General features: G+C 47.5%; 1 protein-coding gene and 1 non-coding gene across 2 annotated transcripts in view; both read left to right on the forward strand.

Annotated features, from left to right (window-relative positions):
- Mylk (myosin light chain kinase) overlaps positions 1–16,161 on the forward strand; it is a 350,277-nt gene that overhangs the window by 65,714 nt on the left and 268,402 nt on the right. The window lies entirely within an intron of this gene.
- LOC123460557 lies at positions 9,220–9,383 on the forward strand. Its single transcript, XR_006637095.1, has one exon. It is a non-coding gene; the product is annotated as a U1 spliceosomal RNA (small nuclear RNA).

Genomic DNA, 16,161 nt, shown 5'->3' on the forward strand with positions numbered 1-16,161 from the left:
TGTGACCCTGGTAAAAGCTGAAGGATCCCCTCTTGGAGGTGCCTTTCTCAGAACCACCAATGCAGCACATAATCCCAATGGGGCCTGTGATCCAGGGAGGAATTATTTTTTTTTTTATGATTTATTTGAGAGCGACAGACACAGAGAGAAAGACAGATAGAGGGAGAGAGAGAGAATGAGCGCGCCAGGGCCTCCAGCCTCTGCAAACGAACTCCAGACGCGTGCGCCCCCTTGTGCATCTGGCTAACATGGGTCCTGGGGAATCGAGCTTTGAACCGTGGTCCTCAGGCTTCACAGGCAAACGCTTAACCACTAAGCCATCTCTCCAACCCAAAATAAATAAATAAAATATTTTAAAAATACATATATTTAGGGTTGGAGGAATGGCTTAGCAGTTAAGGCATTTGCCTACAAAGCTTGAGGACCCATGTTCAATTCCCCTGGACCCACGTTAGCCAGATGTACAAGGTGGCGCATGTGCTTGGAATTCGTTTGCAGTTGGAGGCCCTGGTGCACCCATTCTCTCTTCTCTCTCTCTCTCTCTCTCTCTCTCTCTCTCTCTCTCTGACCCTTTCTCTCTGTCAAATAAATAAAAATTATACACACACGCACGCACGTACACACACACACACACACACACACACACATATACTTAACATCTGCCTAACCTTCTCAGTTGGGCAACTGCCGCATGAAGGGGCTGGCTCTATCTAGTTTTGGAACTGTCTGTTTGGGATCAGTGCTGACCGGGAAGGGCCAACACTAATTCCACCCTGTGCAGAAGACGGTGGAGATGTCCTAACTCTGAGCAGAGGGGATGGCAGATGGAAAAATCAGGAGAGGTCGTAGTCAGCTTCTTGAATGCCCATTGGTTGGTGCAGCATTGAGGTTCTCTACCTTTCTGTGCAGAGCATGTGTGACCCTGGTAAAAGCTGAAGGATCCCCTCTTGGAGGTGCCTTTCTCAGAACCACCAATGCAGCACATAATCCCAATGGGGCCTGTGATCCAGGGAGGAATTATTTTTTTTTTTTATGATTTATTTGAGAGCGACAGACACAGAGAGAAAGACAGATAGAGGGAGAGAGAGAGAATGAGCGCGCCAGGGCCTCCAGCCTCTGCAAACGAACTCCAGACGCGTGCGCCCCCTTGTGCATCTGGCTAACATGGGTCCTGGGGAATCGAGCTTTGAACCGTGGTCCTCAGGCTTCACAGGCAAACGCTTAACCACTAAGCCATCTCTCCAACCCAAAATAAATAAATAAAATATTTTAAAAATACATATATTTAGGGTTGGAGGAATGGCTTAGCAGTTAAGGCATTTGCCTACAAAGCTTGAGGACCCATGTTCAATTCCCCTGGACCCACGTTAGCCAGATGTACAAGGTGGCGCATGTGCTTGGAATTCGTTTGCAGTTGGAGGCCCTGGTGCACCCATTCTCTCTTCTCTCTCTCTCTCTCTCTCTCTCTCTCTCTCTCTCTGACCCTTTCTCTCTGTCAAATAAATAAAAATTATACACACACGCACGCACGTACACACACACACACACACACACACACACACATATACTTAACATCTGCCTAACCTTCTCAGTTGGGCAACTGCCGCATGAAGGGGCTGGCTCTATCTAGTTTTGGAACTGTCTGTTTGGGATCAGTGCTGACCGGGAAGGGCCAACACTAATTCCACCCTGTGCAGAAGACGGTGGAGATGTCCTAACTCTGAGCAGAGGGGATGGCAGATGGAAAAATCAGGAGAGGTCGTAGTCAACTTCTTGAATGCCCATTGGTTGGTGCAGCATTGAGGTTCTCTACCTTTCTGTGCAGAGCATGTGTGACCCTGGTAAAAGCTGAAGGATCCCCTCTTGGAGGTGCCTTTCTCAGAACCACCAATGCAGCACATAATCCCAATGGGGCCTGTGATCCAGGGAGGAATTATTTTTTTTTTTATGATTTATTTGAGAGCGACAGACACAGAGAGAAAGACAGATAGAGGGAGAGAGAGAGAATGAGCGCGCCAGGGCCTCCAGCCTCTGCAAACGAACTCCAGACGCGTGCGCCCCCTTGTGCATCTGGCTAACGTGGGACCTGGGGAACCGAGCCTCGAACCGGGGTCCTTAGGCTTCACAGGCAAGCGCTTAACCACTAAGCCATCTCTCCAGCCCATAGGGAGGAATTATTTTACAGACCGTTCTGGGACCAGCTGTGGCTGCTTGCCTTGAACCAGGTATTGGTGGTCTGTGCCCAGGGTGTGTACCCAGACCTGAGTGTGTGGTCATTTCTGTTTAGCAGCGCTGTCTGTGGTAGAACAGCCTCAGACAGCCTTGGCTTAGCTTGCTTTGAGCTGATATAATGGAATACCACAAGGTGAGTGAGTTACAAAGAAGGCTTCTAGAGGCTAGAAATCTGAGATAAAGAACCGTGTCTGGAGAAGGCTCTCTTGCTGCATCATCCCATGACAGAAGGCTCGTGGGCAAGAGAACATGAGACACAACAGAGCCGCATTGATCTTTGTGACAAGCTCCTTTTCAAAATAATGAGCCCACTCTCATGATCATGATCATGACAGTAGTCAACTCATGAAGACTTTAGTCTCATGACCTAATCACCTCTTAAAGGTCTCACATGAGACACTGTTGCATTGGGGATTAAGTTTTCAACACGTGAACATTGTGGGGGCCACTTCCAATCAGAGCAATGTGTTAGGACTGGGCAAACGGGGAGTCATATTATATAGAGCTTTCTAGACTTATCAGTAGAGGCCCCCGCCCCCAAACAAAGGAATATGGGGGAAGGGATGCTTTCAGAGCTTAAGCTTGCAATAAGGGACCATCCTCTGGAGTTTTCCATGGAACTTAACCTTTTCCAGACAATGCCTGATCCCAGGGCCTGATACAGTCTGATCTTACTGCTAAAACTCTGTCCACATTAACGCTATGTTCATTCATTTGCTACCCATTAATTATTTTTCAAAAGAAAGAAAACTATGCTAAACTTCTGCAAATAACTTATGACCAGATGGTGAAGTCTCAGGATACCCTGCGCCATGCTTAAAAATGTTGTGAGAACTCTTTAAACAGGAAAATCTAAAAATAAAGCCCAAACATTGAAAAGACAAATAATAGCAATCCATTTTACTCAGATTTTTATTGGATTATTTATTTTCATTTATTTCCGAACAAGAGTCATGAGTCATAGTTTACTACCAGATGCAGAGACCTACATGTACCCAGTTTTGTAATGGGGAAGGGAGAAAGCTAGAAAGTTCCCGAGTGGGGGAGGAATATCCCTGGAAAGCTTAGCTCAATAGTCAGCGGGTATCTTTAAACTAGGCCTCAACATACACATGCATCTCAATCAAGAGATAGGTGAGGGCTGGTTAAGGTGCTTGCCTGTGAAGCCTAAGGACCCAGGTTTAATTCCCCAGGACCCACATAATCCAGAGGATGGCACACCAGGGCCTCCAGCCACTGCAAATGAACTCCAGACACGTGCGCCCCTTGTGCATCTGACTAACGTGGGTTCTGGGGAACCGAGCCTCGAACCGGGGTCCTTAGGCTTCACAGGCAAGCGCTTAACCGCTAAGCCATCTCTCCAGGCCCCTAGAATTTTTTTTTAAGTCAGCTAAACATGGATGAGATGGGGGGGGGCTGGATGACATTTTAAGGTAAAAACCAGAGCAAGGAAGTTTGATTTTGCCACCATCTTTTCTATACATTGCTGCTAATAAAGGGAATGAGGTTGAGGAGCTAAGCTGCCAGTTTCATGGATACCAGCAAGTGCCAAGACTTACAGATAAAGCCGTTTATGATTCACAACAATAACAGCAAATGGACCAACAGCATTTTCTTTTTGTTTTGTTTTGTTTTTTGAGGTAGGGTCTCACTCTGGCCCAGGCTGACTTGGAATTCACCATGGAGTCTCAGGGTGGCCTTGAACTCTTGGCGATTCTCCTACCTCTGCCTCCCGAGTGCTGGGATTCAAGGTGTGTGCCACCACGTCTGGCAGCATTTCTTTTTATTTTTAAAAATTTATTTATTTATTTATTTGAGAGCGACAGACACAGAGAGAAAGACAGATAGAGGGGGAGAGCGAGAATGGGCGCGCCAGGACTTCCAGCCTCTGCAAACGAACTCCAGACGCGTGCGCCCCCTTGTGCATCTGGCTAACGTGGGACCTGGGGGACCAAGCCTTGAACCGGGGGCCTTAGGCTTCACAGGCAAGCGCTTAACAGCTAAGCCATCTCTCCAGCCCCGGCAGCATTTCTTGAACTGGTTCATTGCACCCCAAACTCTATAGGTTGAGGCAAAGAAGGCCCCTGGGACAGCTTCACCACGGTGGGGCGAGCCCCCGAGCTTAAGAAACTCCAGTCTTTTCTAACAGATGCCCTTTGCTCCACCCATGGCGGGGCACTTGGAGCCAGAACATCTCTTCTAAACTGTTGAGTACCCAAGTGTCCTTGAAAAGAGAGACTGTGTGTGCTTCTGCTAGTAAGAAGTGCAGAACGGTGAGACATCCAGGGAGGCTGGCTTCCCAACTGAAGCCCCAAGAGAGCGGAGGGGAAGTGAATGTTGATTGCATCGTTGTCATATGAACAGCACTGGCCAGGGGGACTTCATATCCTTTGCTTCACGGTTACCAGCAAGGAACTGGTGAGAAGCAGCCAGGGCAGGCCGCAGGATCTAGGAGCTTCCAGACAAAGCACTGAGCTAGGGGTTGGCAAAAATGAAGTTGCATGATTAGCAAATGACATGTACAACTCGAAGAGTTCTCCGTGAATTGATGTATTCAACTATCCCGTGTGCTGCTGAGCAAACTGGGGCACCGTGTGAGTGATTGGAACTAGGATTCAAGCCTGCAGGCTTTACTGTCGTACCATTGTATTCTTTCTTTAGTCCTCAGGGCCACAGTAAGAGGATGCTGACCAAACCAGTGTGTGTGCAGAGGATGTGGAAGGTTTTGGAAACCATGCCAAGTATGAGCAGTGGAAAAGACTATGTTTAGTCTACAGGAGGGTAACGGATAAGTGAGAACTATCTTCGAGTAGCTGTGGGTCTGCCTTCTAGAAGAATTTACTGTGCAGCTGCAGAGGCATTAGTCCAGTAAGGGGGAGACCCTCTGGCATGGCATGGAACCTCTTGGTCTTCCAACCTTCTAAGGGTCCCCTAGTTGGGATCTATTAAGGTTCCCACAGCAAGCACCTCTGTTTCTGCTCTTTTGAGGAGCTGGGAGATGGGAAGGAGGCATAAGTGAGGTATGGTAGATCTTTCCTAAGAGAGTTTACTCTGCCAGCGCCGTGGCCTGACCTCCTTCCTCCGATATTCATTTCTGCCTCCCCTCCCCTGTCCTGGATCACTGGGCCTGCTGTGGGCCTGGAGCAGCAGAACAAACAAGATTTCCTTCTTTCTTTCTTTTTATTTCTCGTGTTGGGAGGTAGGGTCTCACTCTAGCCCAGGCTGACCTGAAATTCACTATGGAGTCTCAGGGTGGTCTCAAACTCACGGCGATGCTCCTATCACTGCCTCCCGAGTGCTGGGATTAAAGGTGGGCGCCACCACACCCGGCTATAAGCAAGATTTCTATGTGTCTCATTATTGGAGAGTCTGGGCTATGATACAGAGTCTGGAAGAGGTAGTCTTATCTGGATCTCAAGTGCTGAAACTCCTAGTACTTCTGAGGTGCTCTAATCTCAGCGGATCCACCAGATCTTGACCAAGTCCTACCTGGACCCTGCTGGACTTCTGTTCATCCCTTTTGCCGGCTGTAATCACTGCCCTCTGGGCTTGGCTTGGTTAATTCCCAATGCATCCCATACCACTGTCTCTCAGTTCAGGAAAATAGAATTCCTCCACGAGGTGGGGTGTTGAGTTAGGTGTCCTAACTTTATCTGTGGTTCCGTGAGTCACTCTTTCCTTGTCGAGTGGCCCAGGCTCTAAGAAGCCAATGGATACAGGTGGCTTTACCCCACCTCTTTGCAGCAGCCCGGCCGTGCCCCTAGAAATCCGCTGGTTTGAGGTGGCGCCAGTCCTGGGCTGAGCAGACTGGGCCCTGTTGTTGGGCCAGGGAGGGGCGCTGGAGTAGTTGAAAGGAGATTTTGGGGAGATGTGGTTAGGAAGAAGGGTGGTGGCGGCTGACTTCGTGGCCTCTGTTCTATTCAGCCAGGAACATCTTCAGCTGGAAGCAGAAGAGTGCCCAGATGTGGTCTTAATTAGCCTGTGCATTTTCATCAAAGGCTTTGGAAAGCGGTGCTTAGCCCAGTGTCCAGGGCATGATCGGGAGAGCATCCCGAAGTGACGGCTCTGCTATCCCAGATGTCAGGCGCAGCTAAAAATATACTTGTAAGAATTCTTGTGTTTTTTTTTTTTTTTTTGGATCCATCTCCTTTCTCTTTCACCATCCCTCCAGAAAGTGAGAGAGAGTGAAGGAATGAGCCAGAAAGCTTTAATTATCCAGTCTGCTGACATTGTTTTATCTGCACCGCTGATAGGAAATCTGGACAGCATTCCATTGAAATCGCAGTGCTAAGAACAACTTTTGCCAACTTGGGCCTTTGTCCTCCTATTAATTGTGGGGGTCCACCCCACCTCTCTCGGACTTTGGAAACTCCGTATAGCTTTCTGTGACACCGGCAATGATCTGTCTGTGGAATGTCCATACTTGAGGAAAGTCCCTGATCTGTGTGTGTGTGTGACCCTCAGTTCTTTGTCCTCAATTTAGCTTGGCCACCTATGGTTGAGTTCTGGCACATGCCCATCGTTAGAGAAACCTGGTCTTGGCGGGAACATTTCGCCAGATATCTGTTACTGGCAGTGATGGAGAAGGATTATCTAGTTTCCCTTTCCTTTCTTTCCTTTTTTTTTTTTTCCCCCACATCTCTCCATTGTGAAAATTTTCATTATCTCCTCAACTTTTTTTTTTTTTTTTTGGTTTTTCGAGGCAGGGTCTCACTCTAGCCCAGGCTGACCTGGAATTCACTATGTAGTCTCAGGGTGGCCTCGAACTCACGGTGATCCTCCTACCTCTGCCTCCCAAGTGCTGGGATTAAAGGCGTGTACCACCACGCCCGGCCTCCTCAACTTTTTCTGGGCGGTCAAAGTCACGTTCAGTCTCACTTTACTGACTGGCCGTGGGCCGTTTCTTCTGGCCATCAAACAGCTGGCTTATTTTATTTAGATGTTACGGTTATGCTATTGCTAGGCTGCATTTAAGGGGGGCTTCCAGTGTTCTAGGCGTAGTGCTGAGGGCTTTAATCCTCACAACATCCTGAGGCAAGTGCTCTTATCATGGGCCGTGGTTTGGATGAGTGTGTCCTCCAAGGGTTCCTTGGAAACTTGGCTCCTGCTGTGGCCATGCTAAGAGATGGTGGGGTCATGAAAGAGGTGAACCCCAGTGGGATGTTCCAGAACTTTCCATGGATTACTTTCACACCTGCTGTTGTGATGCCATCTGCCACGATGCCCTCTCCAGAGCGAGCACCATGTTGTTTGGCTTTTGAGCCTCAAAGCTGTGAGCTATAGGAAACATCACAGCTGAGAGGCTGGAGAAAAGGAAGAGTCGGGAGCTGGTGGGGAGTGCTGTGTTCCGGCCACCATACCAGCTGTGGTTTCCTGCACAAGATTGAGCCCATCACAGTTCCATCATAGATGGGGAGGGGATCGTGAGACCCCCCCACTCCTGCCACAGGAGCTTTGACAGTTAATGGTTGCTGGGGAAGGGGAATCATTTTCTTCTAGTAAGTGTGCCAGTAAATAATCTCCCACATTCATGTAAGCAACCCTAATTAAACTCACTGGGACACGTGCGCGCGCACAGACACGCACACACAAACGCTAGGGACTGGGGAGATGGTTCAGTGAATAAAGTACTGGCCACGCAAGTGTTAGCTCCTAAGTATGTGTCCCCAGAACCCATAGAAAGCTGGACGCTGTAACACTCATGTCTATAAACCCAGCTACCCCGGAGAACGTAACAGTAAACAATACGAACAATGAGAGACCCTGTTTCAAACAAGATGGAAGTCAAGGACCAACACCCCAAGTTGGCCTCTGTCTGCCGTATATGTGCGTGGCACATGCGCACTCCCCACTTGCATGCATGAGCACACACGCACATACACACATAAATAACAGTGAATAGCGGTGAGCTCTTTAAACATATGAACAAGCAGACCTTAAACAAAGTTGTTGACATTTTACAGATAAACAAAAGGAATTGAAGGGTAGCCTTTAAGTGATGTACATGGTGAATGTTTGCAGATCCCAATCTTGGGCGAGGCATAATGGAGCTGTACCCTCTGGCAGACCGTTAGAGGAGAGGCAGAGGCCTTATCTCATGTTTTGCTTGATAACAGCTGTGAACTTCGTGATTGTGTGGGCCTGGATCATGCCCGCCTTGCTCAACACTTTCTCAGTTTCAGAGTCTTGCCTAACTTGGTTGGCATCTAAGTGCACATCCTTCATACCGTGTGGGAGTCCCCAGACCTGGTCCTTACCTGTGCCCTGACTGCATGCCAGGGAGATTAAGCTGAAGCAAGAGCTAAAGAAGGAGAGCAGAATATTTGGGGAACCATGAGTCAGTGCCGGGTAGGTAGGTTGACAGAAATAAAGAGCTCCGAGATTCAGACGCCATCAAAATTTAAGTTGGGCATGGTGGTGCATGCCTTTAATCCCAGCACTTGGAAGGGTCTGGTAGGAGGATCACTGCGAGTTCAAGACCAGCCTGAGCTAGAGTGAGACCCTGCCTCAAAACAACAAAACCACCAAAGGGCTGGGGGAGGTGGCTCAGTGGTTAAAGATGTTTGCTCGCAAAATTTGATGGCCTGGGTTTGATTCCCCAGTACCCAAATAAAGCTAGATGAACAAAGTGGTACTTGTTGTTTATTTTTATTTATTTATTTGAAAGTGACAGACAGAGAAAGAGGCAAATAGAGAGAGAGAGAAAGAGGAGTGAGAATGGGTGTGCCAGGGCTTCCAGCCACTGCAAACAAACTCCAGGCGCATGCGCCCCCTCGTGCTAATGTGGGTCCTGGGGAGTCGAGCCTCGAACCAGGGTCCTTACGCTTCACAGGCAAGCGCTTAACCGCTAAGCCATCTCTCCAGCCCACAAAGTGGTACTTGTATCTGGAGTTCATCTGCAGTGGTAAGAGGCCCTTGGCCTTGGCACACCCATACTGTCTTATAAATAAATAAGTAAAAATTATTTTTTTAAAAAAGAAAAGAAATATACTTACCTGGCAGGGGAGATACCATGATCACGAAGGTGGTTTTCCCAGGGCGAGGCTTATCCATTGCTCTCCGGATGTGCTGACCCCTGCGATTTCCCCAAATGCGGGAAACTCGACTGCATAATTTGTGGTAGTGGGGGACTGCGTTCGCGCTCTCCCCTTAAAAAAATAAAAAAAATAAAAAAAAAAGAAAAGAAAAATTCTAACACCTGAAGTCAAAAACTTGAAATGTATCTTGGGCAAATAATCTAGACTATAAGAAAAACTATGTGTAAAACTATGACTTTAGGCATTCTTTTCATGAAATTAAAAGCAGGCTTAATGTTATGCAATAGGAGCATTATTGAAGGCATCATGGTTTATCTACTTGACAGAATATTAAAAATAAGATTTATGAAGAGTGTTTTGTTTCCAGGACAAAAAGTTTATGGCTTTTTTTTTGGAAGAAAAATGTGGAATGTATAATTTTGTTTTTACAAGTGCATGTATGGCAAAAAGACTGTACGTATATGTAGTGAACATGGTAGCATTCACGTTAATTGTAATTCTACTCAACCAGGCTTTTAGTAAGTATTTATTTGCTTATGAACAATGACAAAAGAGCATGGATCAGAGGGCTGGAGTGAGTTCAGAGTTCATTCAAAATGTGCAAACAGAACAACCGGCCATCTAGAAAAGGAGCAAGGCTGGATATGTGAATGCGTCCAAATACAACCCATGTGAAATGACGGGTTCATAGACCACAGGCATGTGAAGCGTGGACAGAATAAGATGAAGATGGCCCCAGAAGACAATCTTTCAAGTTATATCTCATGCCAGACTTGGAAGATTGTCCCAGTCTGGTTTCGATGGCAGTCAGGGGTAATTTATACTAAAGTCTGGTGAATTTATAATATGGAGGGCATTATTTTGCTCATAGCTCTAGAGACCCTGCAAAGAACACGGCGCTGGCTTCTAGCCAGCATCCAGTGAGACCTTGTGGCATCATCACATAATTGAGGGGATCACATCGCCTCTCATCCTCATCTAAGATCACTAGTGCCTTTATGAGGGCCTCAGCTAGCCTAACCCTACTTTCTTTCCAAAAAGTACTCAAGATACTGTTTACAAATGATTTTTTTTTTATAAATTTTTTATTTATTTATTTGAGAGCGACAGACACAGAGAGAAAGACAGGTAGAGGGAGAGAGAGAGAATGGGCGCGCCAGGGCTTCCAGCCTCTGCAAACGAACTCCAGACGCGTGCGCCCCCTTGTGCATCTGGCTAACGTGGGACCTGGGGAACCGAGCCTCGAACCGGGGTCCTTAGGCTTCACAGGCAAGCGCTTAACTGCTAAGCCATCTCTCCAGCCCTACAAATGATTTTTTTAATCTTTTTTTTTTTTTTTTTTTTTTTTTTTACTTTTAGAGAGAGAGGGGGTAGAGAATTGACGCACAAGGGCCCCAGCCACTGCAATCGAACTCCAGACGTTTGCGCCACCTAGTGGGCACGTGCAACCTTGCATTCACCTCACCTTTGTGCGTCTGGCTTACTTGGGATCTGGAGAGTTGAATATGTGTCCTTAGGCTTCTCAGGCAAACACTTTAACTGCTAAGCCATCTCTCTAGCCCTTAATTTACCATTTCTTAAGGTCTAGAGGCAACCGACAGAACGATTATCATCAACTCAAAATGTTTTTCCCTTTTCAAACATCGAGATACCACATAACATTATTCAAACAAGGACTTTTTTTATTTAAAAACAGTTTTATTTTAGTTATTTTATTTAGTTTGGTTAAGGCATTTTCCCACAAAGCCAAAGGATCCCGGTTTGACTCTCCAGGACCCACATTAGCCAGATGCACAAGGGGGCACACGCGTCTGGAGTTCATTTGCAGTGGCTGGAGGCCCTGGCACGCCCATTCTCTCTCTCTCTCTCTTGTTCTTTCTCTCTCTCAACCCCCCTCTGCCTCTTTCTCTGTCATAAATAAATAAATAAATAATAGGTAAAGAAGAAATGAGAAATTAAATTAAGATTCTCTGATGCTGAGGTGGGTTCATCTTGATGCAGAAGTAGCCCAGGCATAGAAGATGAACGTAGCTCTGCTTCCTGATTATGTTCTTTTTTTTTTTTTTAAACCAAGCTGCTGCCACATGAGGCTGGGATTTCCATCCTGTCTGACTCAGGAGCTCTGTTTCCTCTGGCTTCCTTGTTCACCAGTGTCCCAAACCTCGTAATTCATGATACTTCAATTTCCAGAAGTGCTTCCTCTGGAGACATTCTTGGCCTCTCATAGGACCTGCGCCATGGTGAATGTGAAAACTCAGTCCAATAGGGAGATGATTGTATTAGTTTCTTTTGTGTCATTGTGACCAAAAATCCCAGCAGGAGCCACTTAAAGGAGGAAAGATTTATTTTGGCTCACAGTTTTGGAGTCGGAGTTGCATCCACCCTGGCAGGGATGGCATGGAGAAGTTCACAGAGGCAGGAGGGGAAGGTGGGGTCTGTTCACATTCCCGCAGACCAGGAAGCAGGGAGCAGCTGAAACTGGGAGCTGGGATGTTAAAAGTAAGTGACTTTAATCAGTGAGCCATCTCCCCGGCTCCAGGGCTGGGCTGTTACAAAGCCTCTCCTCTAATTAACTATTTCCTGAAGTCTCCACAATGTGGTTTATGAGGAAGTGTTCACACCACAAGCCTGTGGGGGACATTTCAGATTTGAGCCATAACATGGTCATTCTGTTTGTTTTTATTTATTTATTTGTGAACGACAAACAGAGAGAGAGAGAGAATGGGTGCATCAGGGCCCCCAGCCACTGCAAATGAACACCAGATGCATGCGCCACCTTGGGCATCTGGGTGGGTACTGGGAAATTGAGCCTCGAACCAGGGTCCTTAGGCTTCTCAGGCAAGTGCTTAACTGCTAAGCCATCTCTTCAGTCCCATAACATGATCATTCTAAGCAGGTAGGAGGTGGTCCTAAGGGCCTGTTTACTTCTTGGTGTCTACCCACTGTTCCATTACCTCTTCCAGGGTGGGTATTTTGAGAATTTTCATATCACATCAATTTTCTATGAGAGCTAACGTGCAAGCCAGGCCTAGGTTGAATTTATAAGGAAAAAAAAAATGGTGTGAGATTTTAGAAAATGCCTTGTGCTGAGCTCAGTGTAGGATTGGTCTGAACATGAGCTGCCTGCCCAGGTGTCTTGGGAAGACCGAGAAGACACCTTCGTTAGGTGGCATCTCCTTGCAGTTCACAGAAATTTCCAGAAGAGTCAGATGGGTGCCGCTGGCATGCACATGAGCAAATGGACTTGTGCAGATTGCTGAAGTGGAGAGATCTAGATCCTGCTTTTAATTTGGTCTTTCAAGGTAGGGTTTCACTCTAGCCCAGGCTGACCTGGACTTCACCCTCAGGCTGGCCTCGAACTCCTGGTGATCCTCCTGCCTCTGCCTCGACAGTGCTGGGATTAAAGGCGTGTGCCACCACACCTGGCATGAGATCTGTATTCACTTGTAGGCATCTTGTTGGCTGGTGGTGGGCACTGATGCACGTTGTTGGTTGGTGGTGGACATTGGCACACGTTGTTGGTTGGTGGCGAGCATTGGTGCATGTTATTAGTTGCTGTTGGGCATTGGTGCACATTGTTGGTTGTTGGTGGGTATTGGTGTATGTTGTGGGCATTGGCACATGTTGTTGGCTTAGTGGTGGGAATTGGTGCACATCTCCTTGGCATTCCCACAGCATAGGGAGAAATTACCTTATGTCACCTGAATGCTTTAATTAGTATTTAGTGCGGGACTCAAGGGAAGTGTTGCCTCACACCAGAGTGTTCTGCCTTGGAGACAGGGCTGTACATAGAATTGACAGGAATTTTTGAGGAAGACAACTGAGCAAGCGCGTCCAATGCCACGTGCAGCTCTCTGCAGTGGTCAGTGGGCAACTCTGCCTGAATTGTGAGGGAGAAGGCACTGGGTCATCAGGATGGCGTCAGCCTTCCTGAAACTGGGCTCCGCTTTGCTGCAGAGATCAGCACGTGTCAACAGTGAGATCACGTTCTTTCTTGGGCCTGGGAACAGAGAGGCTGTCCTGCACTGACAGATGGGAGAAAAGCAGAGCTGAGGGCCAGAGCTCGTCCCTGTGGACGTCCCAAAGCTCCTCCATCAGACCCTGGACCCTAAGAATTCCCAGGCCACGAGTGGCTTCTCTAATCAAGTCCCGCTGTTGGACTAGAGAGAGCCTCAGTGTGTAAAGGGCTTGCACACAAAGTGAGGATCTGAGTTCGGACACTCAGAACCCATGTATAAATGCCAGACACAGTGGTTCAGTCCTGGGATCCCAGTTGCAAGGAGGTGGAGACAGCATTGGAGTTCTTGAAGGGGCCAGTGAACACACCTACCTGACATTTAGACAGACTGTGTGGCCCTTATTCTTCCCGCTTTGCTGAGGGCACAGACCTGATCTCCCTGGCTCTGTTGGCCCAGGTGAGCAATGTGGGGTCCAGATACTGTAGAACATTCTGGGTGGGCAGCAGAAAATCCCTTGACCTCAACTGGCCCTTCTCCAGGCCTCTAGACAACAAGTCAGGTTTGTGGGAAGAGTCCTACAGATGCAAGACACAGGAGCCGATGAACTTCTGGAAGTTTCGTGTGCTTGGCGCTGACTGCTGTGTGCCTGCGCTCCTTTCCCGTGTGCCGGGCAGAGCTCATCAACAGAGACTGGCAAGCGGTCTCAGCCTCAGGGCACCTGCGGTTGTCAGTGGAGTTCCCTGGCACCGTCCCTGCTGCTCCTTGGTAAAGAGGATGAGGGAAACTTGAGCCGCTTTGTGCCAAGCAAAGCGCCTCCAAGGCTGCAGCTCAGCTTCAGACTGATACACGTGTCCTTAGGCGCGCATCCTGGTACATCTGTTGCAAGGGTTGGGAGTCCTAACCCGAGTGGCTAGGACGCTTGCCCAGGGGCTCTGTCATTACAGATCCTGGCCCTAAAACTTGGAGCTCTGACCTTAAGCCGGTCTCTTCTCTCTAGGTCACAACTTTCCCTATCTATAGGCTAAGAAGGCTCAGGGGTTCGCTGAAGCGAATGGCTGTGGGTAATCTAGTGTCAGAGCCAGGACGAGGCACAAGGACCTTGGGTTCTAGAATGCTCCTAGCTGCTAAAGAGCGTTTCTGACATTGTCCCAGAGCTGAGTTCAAATCTAGATGATAATTGGCAGCTGTTTCTGATTGGCTTTGCGATTTGGGCTGTATTGCTCAATTTCTTGAGACACCTTTTTTTTTAATCTTTGAAAGGAAAACAGTATCCATCTCAGAGAGTTTCTCTGAAAATAGAAGTGAACTTAAGCAGAAGCTTAAGTATAGAGCTAGCCCCTAGTAAGAATTCAATGCATGAGTTCTTTTCTTTCTTTTACTTTTTTTTTTTTCCCCTTTTTTCGAGGTAGCTCTAGCTCAGGCTGACCTGGAATTCACTGTGTAGTCTCAGGGTGGCCTCGAACTCATGGTGATCCTCCTACCTCTGCCTCCTGAGTGCTGGGATTAAAAGTATGCATCACTACCCCCGTCTATGAGTTATTTTCATTGCAACAATAGACAATGTGGTTCATGGTCACTTCACTGGTTCCTATTCTATAAAACAGGTGAGTTGGAACAGACCAGAGTTTTTCCAACTCTGCCAGTCCCAGAGTCAGCAGAAGAAAGAACATGGGTTCTGGGATAAGCGTTTGGTTATAGTCTGAAGCAGAAAGCTTAGGAGCTTTAAAAACTCTATATTGTCAGATCTACTTTCAGTTGGCATTCTGTAAAACTAATGTAGATGGGTTGATTTTAAAATAAAAATTATTTCTCCAAAACTCTGAGTAGAGTGAATATTCCAGAATGAGATGGCTAAAGGAATTCTCCCTACACCCCTCTAAATGAGAGTTGGTGGCCACTCCTAGCTGTGATGCTTCCATTTCCTATGGTACATGAGGCCCCTCCACAAAGGACCTGATGTTGTTGCCAAGGAATCCTGAAGGATGGGCTGGAGAGATGGCTTAGCAGTTAAGGCACTTGCCTGTGAAGCCTAAGGACCCAGGTTTGATTTCCTCAGGACCCATGCAAGCCAGATGCACAAGGTGGCACATGCGTCTGGAATTTGTTTGCAGTGGCTGGAGGCCCTGGTACGCCCATTTTCTATCTGCCTCTCTCTCTCTTTCTCTCTCACTTAAGTAAATAAATAAATAATTTTTTATTGTTTTTAAAAATTATTTATTTATTTGAGAGCAACAAACACAGAGAGAAAGAGGCAGAGAGAGAGAGAGAGAATGGGCACACCAGAGCCTCCAGCCACTGCAAACGAACTCCAGACGCGTGCGCCCCCTTGTGCATCTGGCTAACGTGGGTCCTGGGGAATCGAGCCTCGAACCGGGGTCCTTAGGCTTCACAGGCAAGCGCTTAACCGCTAAGCCATCTCTCCAGCCCTAAATAAATAAATAATTTAAAAAAAAAAGAATCCTGGCTGGTGAGCAGCCCCCACTCCCCTAGGGAAATTCCTACAGATACTAAGCCATTGTATCTCCTCATTGGAGGCTGTGGATGAGGGTGAACGTAGAGCCCATTATACCGCCATAGCATTCTCCTGCAGTTTTGACATGGCATTCATGGCCAAGGCCAGAGTGGCCTGTGCCCAGCAGTGGGGGGCAAGAAGGAAGGGTCTCAGCGAAGGACAATATACCTTTGGGGAGAGCACAAAGATTTCTGGGCCGTGAGTGAGAAGATAATCTCCAACTATGGTCTATGGTCTGAGAACATGTTACATGTGGTGATGTCAGCCCTGCCCAGATCTTCCAGGGACTCGCCACTGCATTCCTAGTCTCCCCGCTGGGCATGAAAAGGGTGTGGGGTGAAATCACTCATTTGTTGAGGAGAAATACACGGGTGAAAGATTGGCTGTATTAGTCAAATTGTACCCATCAGAAATTATTATG

Source organism: Jaculus jaculus, chromosome 4 (genome assembly GCF_020740685.1).
Source record: "Jaculus jaculus isolate mJacJac1 chromosome 4, mJacJac1.mat.Y.cur, whole genome shotgun sequence".
Classification (NCBI taxonomy): Eukaryota; Metazoa; Chordata; class Mammalia; order Rodentia; family Dipodidae; genus Jaculus; species Jaculus jaculus.